Source organism: Aegilops tauschii, chromosome 5, assembly GCF_002575655.3.
Source record: "Aegilops tauschii subsp. strangulata cultivar AL8/78 chromosome 5, Aet v6.0, whole genome shotgun sequence".
Lineage (NCBI taxonomy): Eukaryota > Viridiplantae > Streptophyta > Magnoliopsida > Poales > Poaceae > Aegilops > Aegilops tauschii.
The window spans coordinates 316,404,414-316,418,134 of record NC_053039.3 but is presented as its reverse complement, the minus strand read 5'-3'; positions in this window follow the sequence as shown (position 1 = coordinate 316,418,134).

Genomic DNA, 13,721 nt, shown 5'->3' with positions numbered 1-13,721 from the left:
CATGCATCAATCTCTATGCATAGATTGCCCCAATGTCACCTCGGGAATCCGTGAGTTGAGTACCGAAACATATACCAAGTGAATCAATATAATACCCCATTGTCACCACGGGTATTCATATGCAAGACATATATCAAGTGCTCTCAAATCCATAAAAGTATTCAATCCGATAAAACAAAATCTCAAAGGGAAACTCAATTAAACACAACAAGATAGAGAGGGAGAAACACCATATGATCCAACTATATTAACAAATCCAGCGATACATCAAGATCATGCCATCTCAAGAACACGAGAGAGAGAGAGAGAGAGAGAGAGAGAGATTAAACACATAGCTACTGGTACAAACCCTCAGCCCCGAGGGTGGACTACTCCATCCTCATCATGGTGGCCACTAGGATGATGAAGATGGCCTCAGGGTGCCGGAACAGGGTCCAGATTGGTTTTCATGGATATAGAGGCTTGCGGCGGCGGAACTTTCGATCTCTCGACTCCCCTAGGGTTTTTGGAATATTTGGGAATTTATAGGGCGAAGAGGCGGTGCGGGAGGCCACCGAGGTGGGCACAACCCACCAGGGCGCGCCCGGGCCCCCAGGCGCGCCCGGGCCCTCAGGCACGCCCGGGCCCTCAGGCACGCCCAGGTGGGTTGTGCCCCCCTTGGGGCACCCCTCTGGTACTTCTTTGGCCCACTGGGTGTCTTCTGGTCAAGAAAATTCTCCTAAAATTTTCGCTGTGTTTGGACTCCGTTTGGTATTGATTTTCTGCATAGTAAAAAATAAGCAAAAAACAGCAATTGGCACTAGGCACTATATCAATAGGTTAGTCCCAAAAATGATACAAAGTTGCTATAAAATGATTGTAAAACATCCAAGAATGATAATATAACAGCATGGAACAAATAAAAATTATAGATACGTTGGAGAAGTATCAGCATCCCAAGCTTAATTCCTACTCGTCCTCGAGTAGGTAAATGATAAAAACAGATTGTTTGATGTGGAATGCTCCCTAGCATGTTCATCACATATTCTTTTCTTTTGTATCATGGACATATGGAATTTTATATGGTACAAAGTAATAGTCTAGTTTTGACATGAAGATTTCAATACTCAAGCATATCAAGAAGCAACATGTCTTTCAAAATATCAACACTAAAGCAAGTTATCCCTAGCCCATCATGCTCAATCATTGATCCATTCATGAAACACACTCGCATATTGGCTACACCCAATGCTCAAGTATGATCATAGTGCCCCTTAGTTGGTGCTTTGTAAGAGAAGATGAATGATAATCCCCAAGTGCAGGGAATCATCGTAGCAATTCCCAATGATGGAAGTGATAAGTATGGAGTGTCGAACCCACAAGGAGCTAAAGGTAAGATCAATATTCTCTCAAGTCCTATCTGCCACTGATATGACTCTACGTACACCGAATGTTTGCTTCCAACTAGAAACGAGAAATAAAACCACGTTGTGGGTATGAAGAGGATAACTTTGCATGATATCGGAGAGCTAAAACATAAAAGTAGGTGTTGTTATCATAAAGTTAGAATATATTACTTAATATTATAAATAGCTAGTGTGGAATAATGATGGATCGGTGTGCGGAATTGTCCTAGGCAATTGTTAACAAGACCGGTGGTCGTCATTGCAATTTCATATGAGGGAGAGGCATAAGCTAACATACTTTCTCTTCTTGGATCGTATGCACTTATGATTGGAACTCTAGCAAGCATCCACAACTACTAAAGATCATTAAGGTAAAACCCAACCATAGCATTAAAGCATCAAGTCCTCTTTATTCCCATACGCAACAACCCCCTGTAGCGACCCGACCTCAGACGGTCAAGTCTCTGTGCTTAAGTGTCATCCCTGGATCGGTATGCTGACACACATAGTACTCGAGGATTTATAACAGAGGTAAATCACATGTATAAAGTAACGTAAATACTATTACCTCAATCCAAATAGCGGAAGTAACAACAAGGTCGTGGATTCCCATCAGCACCAACGGCAAAGTTGAGTGTAGAAATCGTAACCCTAACGTATCACTTACTCGTCGTAAGATTCCTGCAACATGAGATGTTGCAGCCACAAAGGGTCAGTACATTGAATGTACTGGCAAATTCACACCATAGGTTAATGAAGAATGATAACTATCACTACATGCATATATGGCTGGTGGAAAGCTCTGCGGTTATAATGTTTTTGCGAAAGCCAATTTTTCTCTACTCCAAAGGAATATATTTTATTTAACTACAAAGTTGGTTGAAAATATTGAGAAGGTTCCTCCAACTTAATCCCAAATTAACATCAATAACCCAACAAATTATTTAAGTAACGTGATGAGATCAATATGATAATCCAAGTACCAGAGACTCAAGATTGTCCATAACCGGGGACACGGCTAATCATGATTAGTTTGTACACTTTGCAGAGGTTTGCGCACTTTTCCCCACAAGACTCGATCGCCTCCGTTTGATTTCTCGCACTACATGGTGTTTGAGAAACGGATGACCGAGAGACAGTCTTTCAGAAGCATTTACTCTCTACTCCGGGCAGACCGGTACACCTACAATCCCCCTACATCTGCTAGTCCACCTCTTCAAGAGCTCACGCAACTTACTCAACTATGCCAGAGCCCATAATGGCTTGTGGCCGCACAAGGAAGTTTCTAGCATGAATAATCTTATGATCCCTTTGAGCCTGGGTGGCATTCCATAGGGTGATCACACGTCTCCTCCGGGATCCCCTTGGGCAAGCACTGGGTTCTCCAGGTGCCCGGGCAAACCACTGGGTGCTCCAGGGTGCCCCAACCATTCCACCCAGATGTGTATTAAAGTAGCCACCTTAAGTTAACCATTAAATAATAATCTCACATCTGTCATGGATACACTCAAACCCAATCCACGTCTACGAGCATAGCATAGCAGAATAAGCATAACGTAGTAACTCCCTGGGTTGAATGCAAGTCAATAGGTACCTACCTCATCAACTACTTCCCAATACCCACATGTTATCAAATCCTAACCATGCAATGTTTGAGGGTGAATCTAATGCATAAAAACTGGGTATGAAAGGGATATGATCAAAGTGTGAACTTGCCTGCAATGTTGATGAAGATGATTCGCACTCAACACTCTTGATAGATCTACTCGTCACACTCCGGTCAATCTATCGTAAGCAACCAATAGTAACCACACATAAGCAATCACTCAAAAGATCAGAAAGATCAAAGAAAAACAACTCGGAAAACATCAAAACAAAGCAAATAACTCTTGCAACATAAAAAAATTTCTAACAGCACCAAAATTAAGTGAATTTGGCCTTATCAGAAAGTTTAGGTCAAGAGCTTCGATTTGCAAAAAGAATCAACTAAATCGGAGTTATAAAACTCAAGTTACGATCGAACGAAGTTCAAATACAAATCTGATCTAAGTCAAAATTTTAAAACTTTCAAAAACATGTTTAAGTTGATTATCTGGATAGAGGAGAGCATAACGAAGAAGTGGGCGTTGGTTTCGTTGGATTTGGACAAACGAGTAAAAAATAGTGACCGTTTGAAAAATAGGTACCATTCTGAAAATAAACTAGTCACAAACGGGTCCCTGGCCGAAATTAAAAAGAAAAAGATAAAAACTAAAGAACGAGCGTTCGTTACAGAACGCTAACAAACGAAAATCGTTCGCTACCAGACCCTAACTAACGAACGTCCACTAAATAGATCTAACTAAAAAGGAAAACCAGTTTTAAGATAAAACCGAGGAAAACCAAAAGACTAGACCGGACCGGGGCGGTTTTTACCGGCTAAACGGGGTTCGGCCGGCGGCGGTCAATGGCGAGGCGATGGCAGCGGCGGGAGACGGTGCGGGGCGGCGCTGCGAGCGGTGGGGGTGGCGCGGGCGGCGTGGGGAGGCGAGCGGCGAGCGGCGGGCGCAGCTACGGCGGCGAGGCGGCGTGGAGTGCGGCGGCTCCGGCGGTGGTGATCTGCAGCAGGGGCGGCTCGGCGAGTGCGGCGCGGGGCGGAGGAGAGAGAGGGCGGGGCGGCGGATCTCGCCTTATAAAGGCCAGGGGAGGGGCGGGTGTTGCGTGGGCGAGGGGTAGAGCGAGGAGGACGCGGAGTCCGGCCGGACTCCGGCGGCGGCGCTCCCGTGCGGGAGTCGGTCTCCTGCGGGAGCTCGGGGACGAGGCGACGGGCGAGCTGGGCTGGGCCTGGCTGAGGAGCTGGGCCGGCTCAGTTTGGCGGAAGGGAGTTTTTTTAAGAGCGCAAAGAAATTAAAGAAAACCTTAAATAAATAAAAATAACTATAGGCATATAATATATCAAATTTTCAGAAAATGATTTCCTACAAGATGAACATTTTCTAAAGTCAAATAAAATCAAGAAAAATTCAAATAATTCAAAGAGTGCTACTTCCCTACTAAAATCCAATAAAAATCATTTTTAAAAAACCAAAATTAATTCAAACTTATTTCTCTCCAATATTCTGATGTAGGGAATCATGTTACCCTATTTTCCATATATTTTATTTTTGGAGAAAAATAATTTGAATAAAACCCAAATAACTCCAAATTGAAAAATAATTTCAAAAGGACTTTGAATTTGACCCTTTTAAACTTCCAACTCATATTTCATATAATTTGAAGAAGTCATTTTATCTTCTCTTGTGAAAATCATTGAGTTGCATAAAGTTTCAGAATTGGAAAATATTTCAAAATGGAATTCAAATATTTTCAAACACCCTTTTCATTTATTTAAATGGAAGAAGTCATGTCATCTTCTCTCCAGGGTTTTGTATTTGAAAAGAATTTGAATTCACGAAGATCAGAAATGAAAAATGAAAGTTTGGGAAAGTCCTTTTATTCCCTCTCATTTAACATTCAAAAGGTTTCGAATTCACTCACTTTCAGTCAATCAATCACACAACAATCAAGCCTATCTATTTATTATAACATTCCAAAATTTAGAATTTTGGGATGTTACACCCCCTTACTCGGGTTTGTGTTTCAGTCACTCACCAACCCACTATAAGCGAATCATGAACGTATTGCAACACCCTACAGCGGGAATCCCTCACGCTTGCGCAACACGGAGGGCACCATAGGAAAGCACCAAAATAAAACACACAACTCATACCAATCTAGATCATCAATCAACCCAAAGACAAAGGATATCTACTCAAAACATCATAGGATGGCAACACATCATTGGATCATAATATGTGGCATAAAGCACCATGTTCAAGTAGGAATTACAGTGGGGTGCGGGAGAGTGGACCGCGTAAAAGAGATGAGGATGGTGATGATGGTGGTGATGTCGATGAAGATGATCACCGTGGTGATGATTCCCCTCCCGATGGCACTCCGGCGCCACCGAGAGAGACGAGGAGAGGTTCTCCCCCTTGTGCTTCCTCCTCCATGGCCTCCCCCTAGATGGGGAGAGGTTGTCCCTCTAGTCCTTGGCCTTCATGGCGATGATGGCCCCTCCAGGATCCTCCTCCATGGCCTCCGGTGATGATGGCCCCCTCCTGCAGGGTGCCAGAGAGGGCCTAGATTGATTTCTCGTGGCTATAGAGGCTTGCGGCGGCGGAACTTCCGATCTAGGTTAATTTCTGGGGGTTTCTGTATTTATAGGAATTTTTGGCGTTGGTTTCACGTCAGGGGGGTCTCCGAGTCGTCCACGAGGCAGGGGCCCACGCCCGGGGGGTGGGCGCCCCCCCACCCTCATGGACAGCCCGGGACTCTTCTGGCCCAACTCTTTTGCTCCAGGGGCTTCTTTTGGTCCATAAAAAATCAACAAAAATTGGCACATCAATTGGACTCTGTTTGATATTCCTTTTCTGTAAAACTCAAAACAAGGAAAAAACAGAAACTGGCACGGGGCTCTAGGTTAATAGGTTAGTCCCAAAAATCATATAAAATAGCATATAAATGCATATAAAACATCTAAGATGGATAATATAATAGCATGAATACTTCATAAATTATAGATACGTTGGAGACGTATCAGCATCCCCAAGCTTAATTCCTGCTCGTCCTCGAGTAGGTAAATGATAAAAATAATAATTTATGAAGTGCGAATGCTAGCTGGTGCACAAGTTTGATCGATGATAATTTCAATCACCTTTTCTAGCATCATTATATGTCATAACAGTAGCTCATCTCATAAAACTTTTCATGATCAAGTAACAAGCTATTCACACGTTAAAGTATAGATCATAAACTTTCTTGAAAACTAACAAACAGTGCTCTTAGTCATCAAACAATTGCAATTCATCTTATTTTTTCAGGAAGGGTCTATGTCAGAGCTTTGATTTAGCAAACTCCACATACTCAACTATCATTTAATCTTTCGCAATTGCTAACACTCACGTGATATTTATGGGTTCAAAGTTTTAATCGGACATAGAGATAGATAGGGGCTTATAGATTCGCCTCCCAATCTTTTACCTCAAGGGTAATGTCAACAATAATAGTTCATGATAAATTACATCCAATTGGATATATATATCAGGATCTTTCCAACACAATGTGCTTGCCAAAGGATAAAATGTATAAAGAAAAGGTGAAGATCACCATGACTCTTGCATAAGGTAGAAGATAAAAGTAAAAGATAGGCCCTTCGCAGAGGGAAGCAGAGGTTGTCATGTGCTTTTAAGGTTGGATGCACGAAATCTTAATGCAAAAGAATGTCACTTTATATTGCCTCTTGTGATAGAGACCTTTATTATGCAGTCCGTCGCTTTTATTTCTTCCCTATCACAAGTTCGTATAAAGCTTATTTTCTTCGCACTAATAGATCATACATATTTAGAGAGCAATTTTTATTGCATGCACCAATGACAACTTACTTGAAGGATCTTACTCAATCCATAGGTAGGTATGGTGGACTCTCATGGCAAAACTAGTTTAAGGGATATTTGGAAGCACAAGTAGTATCTCTACTTGGTGCAAAGAATTTGGCTAGCATAAGGGGGAAAGGCAAGCTCAACATGTTGGATGATCCATGACATATATTTTATTTCAGATATAAGAAAACATAACCCATTACGTTGTCTTCCTTGTCCAACATCAACCTTTTAGCATGTCATATTTTAATGAGTGCTCATAATTACAAAAGATGTCCCAGATAGTATATTTATATGTGAAATCTCTCTTCCTTCAATATTCTCATGAATTGTTCAAGTGACCAATTCTGAGTTTGCTAACCTACAATAAGTTTACTACCTATACTTATTATGTGTGAAGTCATTACTCCCCATGTTATAAGAATATGAAACATATATAAATTCAGATTTATGATATTCAATTCATTCAACCATTTACTCATAGGATATACGTGAAGCACGTGATTAAATGAGAAACTACTCCAAAAAGATATAAGTGAAGAACACTGAGTAGGCAAATAATTAACTAGCCATGGGAGGATTCTATTTCATTCAAGATTTTAGATCCAATGATTTTATTCAAACAGCAAGTAAAAATGAAAATACGCTCCAAGCAAAACACATATCATGTGACGAATAAAAATATAGCTCCGAGTAAGGTATACCGATAGTTTTGAAGACGAAAGAGGGGATGCCTTCCGGGGCATCCCCAAGCTTAGGCGCTTGAGTCTTCCTTGAATATTACCTTGGGGTGCCTTGAGCATCCCCAAGTTTAGGGTCTTTCCACTCCTTATTCTTCTCATATTGATATCTCACCCAAAGCTTGAAAACTTCAATCACACAAAACTTAACGAACTTCGTGAGATAGGTTAGTATGATAAAGAGTAAACCATTCACTTTGGTATTGTCAAAGACAAGGTTCATAATTGTTCTCACACAATTCCTACTGTACCTTATCATTTCTACAATTTATATTGAGAAATATAAGCCATAGAAACTAGAAAACAAGCAAACTATGCAATGAAAACAGAATCTATCAGAAACAGAACAGTCTGTAATGATCTGAACAGAAACCATAATTATGCTACTCAAAAAATTATGAAATAAATTTGTGGACGTGAGGAATTTTTCTATTAATCTTCTTAAAAAAGAATCAACTCAAAATCACTCTTCTGTAAAAAATGGCAGCTAATCTCGTGAGCGCAAAGTTTCTGTTTTTTATAGCAAGATCACATTAACTTTCACCCAAGTCTTCCCAAAGGTCTTACTTGGCACTTTATTGAAAAAAAGCTATAAAACATGATTAATACAGTAGCTTAATCATTTGAACACACAAAAACAGTAGGGGTAGATGTTGGGCTGTCTCCCAACAAGCGCTTTTCTTTAATGCCTTTTAGCTAGGCATGATGATTTCAATGATGCTCACATAAAAGAAAAGAATTGAAACAGAAAGAGAGCATCATGAAGAATATGACTAGCACATTTAAATCTAACCCACTTCCTATGCCTAGGGATTTTGTGAGCACATAATTTATAGGAACAAGAATCAACTAGCATAGGAGGGCAAAACAAGTATAACTTCAAAACTTTAAGCACATAGAGAGGAAACTTGGTATTATTGCAACTCCTACAAGCATATATTCCTCCCTCATAATAATTTTCAGTAGCATCATGAACGAATTCAACAATATAACCATCACATAAAGCATTCTTTTCATGATCTACAAGAATAGAAATTTTTGTACTCTCCACATAAGCAAAATTCTTTCATTCGGAATAGTGGGATCACTAATTCCTAAAGTTGACACTTTTTCAAACCCGCTTTAGATGATAGTATTATTCATACTCCAAAAGATATAAGTGAAGTTCATGGAGCATTCTTTAATTAATATAGACTAACCAATATCGAAGCTCAAAATATATAAGTGAAGTACACGAAGCATTCTATAAAACCATACTCAAATGATTTAAGTGAAGCACAAAGAGCAATTCTATAAGATCATACTTAAAAGATATAAGTGAAGCACATGAAGTATTCTATAAATCAATGAAGGGCTATCTCATACTAGCTTGGTTCTTAAAGGAAAAACAAAAACACAAAGGACACAAATCATCTGAACAAAACAAAAACCGAGGTATACCGATATTTGTTGAAGAAGAAAGATGGGATGCCAACCGGGGCATCCCCAAGCTTAGATGCTTGAGTATCCTTTGAAATATTTACATGGGGTGCCTTGGGCATCCCCAAGCTTGAAATCTTGCCTCTCTTTATTCTTCTCATATTGATAGTTCCTCGATCTTCGAACACTTCATCCACACAAAACTTTAACAAAAACTTTGTGAGATCCGTTAGTGTAATAAAGCAAACTACCACTTTAAGGTACTATAATGAACTCATTCTTTATTTATATTGGTTTTAAACCTACCGTATTCCAACTTCTCTATGGTTCACCCCCCCGATACTAGCCATAGATTCATCAAAATAAGCAATCAACACGCAAAAAACAGAATCTGTCAAAAACAGGACGGTCTGTAGTAATCTGGAAGTTTAGTAAACTTCTGTAACTCCCAAAATTATGAAATAAATTTGACAATTAGAACAATTTGTACAGAAGTAATGTGCAAGAAGTTTCAGACCCATTTGACCTTCCAGTAAAAAAATGTAAAATCACGCACTACAGCCTAAGTTTCTATTTTTGTTCTACACATAGTAAACAAGCAATCTAATCATCCTACACCCAATGCTCAAGTATGATCATAGTCCCCCTTAGTTGATGCTTTGTAAGAGAAGATGGATGATAATCCCCAAGTGCAGGGAATCATCGTAGCAATTCCCAATGATGGAAGTGATAAGTATGGAGTGTCGAACCCACAAGGAGCTAAAGGTAAGATCAATATTCTCTCAAGTCCTATCTGCCACTGATACGACTCTACGTACACCGAATGTTTGCTTCCAACTAGAAACGAGAAATAAAACTACATTGTGGGTATGAAGAGGGTAACTTTGCATGATATCGGAGAGCTAAAACATAAAAGTAGGTGCTATTATCATAAAGTTAGAATATATTACTAAATATTATAAATAGCGAGTGTGGAATAATGATGGATCGGTGTGCGGAATTGTCCTAGGCAATTGTTAACAAGACCGGTGGTCGTCATTGCAATTTCATATGAGGGAGAGGCATAAGCGAACATACTTTCTCTTCTTCGATCGTATGCACTTATGATTGGAACTCTAGCAAGCATCCGCAACTACTAAAGATCATTAAGGTAAAACCGAACCATAGTATTAAAGCATCAAGTCCTCTTTATTCCCATACGCAACAAGCCCCTTACTCGGGTTTGTGTTTCAGTCACTCACCAACCCACTATAAGCGAATCATGAACGTATTGCAACACCCTACAACGGGAATCCCTCACGCTTGCGCGACACGGAGGGCACCATAGGACAACACCAAAATAAAACATACAACTCATACCAATCTAGATCATCAATCAACCCAAAGACAAAGGATATCTACTCAAAACATCATAGGATGGCAACACAACATTGGATCATAATATGTGGCATAAAGCACCATGTTCAAGTAGGGATTACAGCGGGGTGCGGGAGAGTGGACCGCGTAAAAGAGATGAGGATGGTGATGATGGTGGTGATGTCGATGAAGACGATCACCGTGGCGGTGATCCCCCCCCCCCCGATGGCACTCCGGCGCCACCGAGAGAGACGAGGAGAGGTTCTCCCCCTTGTGCTTCCTCCTCCTTGGCCTCCCCCCTAGATGGGGAGAGGTTCTCCCTCTGGTCCTTGGCCTTCATGGCGATGATGGCCCCTCCGGGGTCCTCCTCCATGGCCTCCGGTGATGACGGCCGCCTCCGGCAGGGTGCCAGAGAGGGCCTAGATTGATTTCTCGTGGCTACAGAGGCTTGCAGCGGCGGAACTTACGATCTAGGTTAATTTCTGGGGGTTTCTGTATTTATAGGATTGTTTGCATTGGTTTCACGTCAGGGGGGTCTCCGAGTCGTCCACGAGGTAGGGGACCACGCCTAGGGGGGTGGGCGCGCCCCCACCCTCGTGGACAGCCCGGGACTCTTCTGGCCCAACTCTTTTGTTCCAGGGGCTTATTTTGGTCCATAAAAAATCAACAAAAATTGGCACGTCAATTGGACTCCGTTTGATATTCCTTTTCTGTAAAACTCAAAACAAGGAAAAAACAGAAACTAGCACTGGGCTCTAGGTTAATAGGTTAGTCCCAAAATACATATAAAATAGCATATAAATGCATATAAAACATCTAAGATGGACAATATAATAGCATGAATACTTCATAAATTATAGATACGTTGGAGACGTATCAATGGAGACTTAAATAAAAATAAAAATTGCATAAAGTAAATAGAATGGCCCTTCGCAGAGGGAAGTAGGGATTTGTAGAGGTGCCAGAGCTCAAAGAGATAAATAGAGATAAAGCAGTTTGGGTGGCATGCTTTTCCTGTCAACGAAAACGATCGAGTAGTTCCCAATACTTTCCATGCTAGATATATCATAGGCGGTTCCCAAACAGAAAATAAAGTTTATTCCTTTTTCCACCATACTCTCACATTCCACGGCTAACGGAATCCACGGGTGCCGTCCATACCAACACTTTCCAAGGAATTTATTATTTGACAACATAAAGTAAATTCATTTTTCATTTCGGGACTGGGCATCCCTAATACCTTTGTCGTACTCTAGTGCAATGACAAGTGAATAAACACTCATCCTGAGAATAACACATCTAGTATGGAAAAATATCATCCACCCCTACTGTTTCATGAGCGGTACGAGCACACAAAAAGTAAATTATTTTGAAGATTAGAGATGGCACATACAAATTTGCTTAGAACGGCAAGAGAATATCGCATATAGGTAGGTATGGTGGACTCATATGGCAAAACTGGGTTTAAGGATTTTGGATGCACAAGTAGTAATCCCACTTAGTACAAGGGAAGGCTAGCAAATAGATTGAGAAGCATCCAACCAATAAACGAAAAATCACATAAGCGAGCATTAAGCATAACTAACACCGAATAATGCACCACAAGTAGGATGTAATTTCATTGCATAACTATTGACTTTCGTGCTTGCATAGGGAGTCACAAACCTTAACACCAATATTCTTACTAAAGCATAATTACTCATCAACATGACTCACATATCACTATCACTCATGTCGCAAAACTATTACAAACAATCAAGTTTATTTTGTCCAATGATCTTCATTAATTTTTTATTATATCCTTCTTGGATATCTATCACTTTGGGACTAATTTCATATATTGCAATTGCTTCTAACAAGCTCAAACAAATTTAAGTGAAGAACATGAGCATAAGTATTTCTTCAAAATTTTCAACTCTCAAAATAATCTAAGTGAAGCATGAGAGTGAATGACAAACTACTCCAAAAAGATATAAGTGAAGATCAAACGAGTAGTTAAGTAAATGGGTAGCTATTTGAGGACTCTCTCTTATTTAAAAACTTTCAGATCTAAGTATTTTATTAAAACAGCAATCAAAATAAAAGAAAATGACATTGCAAGAATAGCACAACTCATGTGAAGAAGCAAAAACTTAGGCTCAACCGATACTAACCGATAATTGTTGAAGAAGAAAGGTGGGATGCCTACCGGGGCATTCCCAAGCTTAGATGCTTGAGGCTTCTTGAAATGTTAATTTGGGATGCCTTGGACATCCCCAATCTTGAGCTTTTGTGTCTCCTTAATTCCTCTCATATCACGGTTTCCCTAAATCTCAAAAACTTCATCCACACAAAACTCAACAAGAACTCGTGAGATAAGTTAGTATAAATCAATGCAAAGCCTTATCATTATTTACTGTAGAAAATCACTAAAATTATTATTTAACATTGCCTACTAAATTCCTCTGCATATTTAATACTCCTATCCTCAAATAGAATCATTAAGCAAGCAAACATATGCAAACAATGCAAACATAACAGCAATTTGTCTAAACAGGACAGTCTGTAAAGGATGCAAGAGGATCCATACTTCTGTGACTCAAAAAATTCTGAAAACCTAACACACTGTAGAAACTTTATAACAACTTATTTTGCAAAAAAATTGAATATTTTATCACATTCTGACTTTTCTAGAGAATTTTTGCAACAACGATAAACTTTCTGTTTTGAAACAGCAACTCATATACTTGCAAAATAAGCATGGCAAAGGCTATACTTGACATTTTTATTGAAATAAAAGGTGCAAAACATTATTCTAAATAAAATCAAGCAAATAATAACAAAATAAAATGACGCTCCAAGAAAAACACATATCATGTGACAAATGAAAATATAGCTCCAAGTGAGGTTACCGATAATGTTGGAGACGAAAGAGGGGATGCCTTCCGGGGCATCCCCAAGCTTAGTTTCTTGGATATTCCTTGAATATTATCTTGGGGGTGCCTTGGGCATCCCCAATCTTAGGGTCTTGTCACTCCTTATTCTCCTCATATTGATGTCTCACCCAAAATTTGAAAACTTCAATCACACAAAACTTAACGGAACTTCGTGAGATAGGTTAGTATAATAAAGACAAATCATCCACTTTGGTACTGTCAAAGACAAGATTCATAATTGTTATCACATAATGCCTACTATACCCTACCATTTCTACAATTTATATTGAGAAATATAAGCCATAGAAACTAGAAAACAAGCAAACTATGCATTGAAAACAGAATCTATCAAAAACAGAACAGTCTGTAATGATCTGGACAACTACCATACTTCTGCTACTCCAAACATTCTGAAAAATTAGGAAAACGTAGGGAATTTGTGTATCT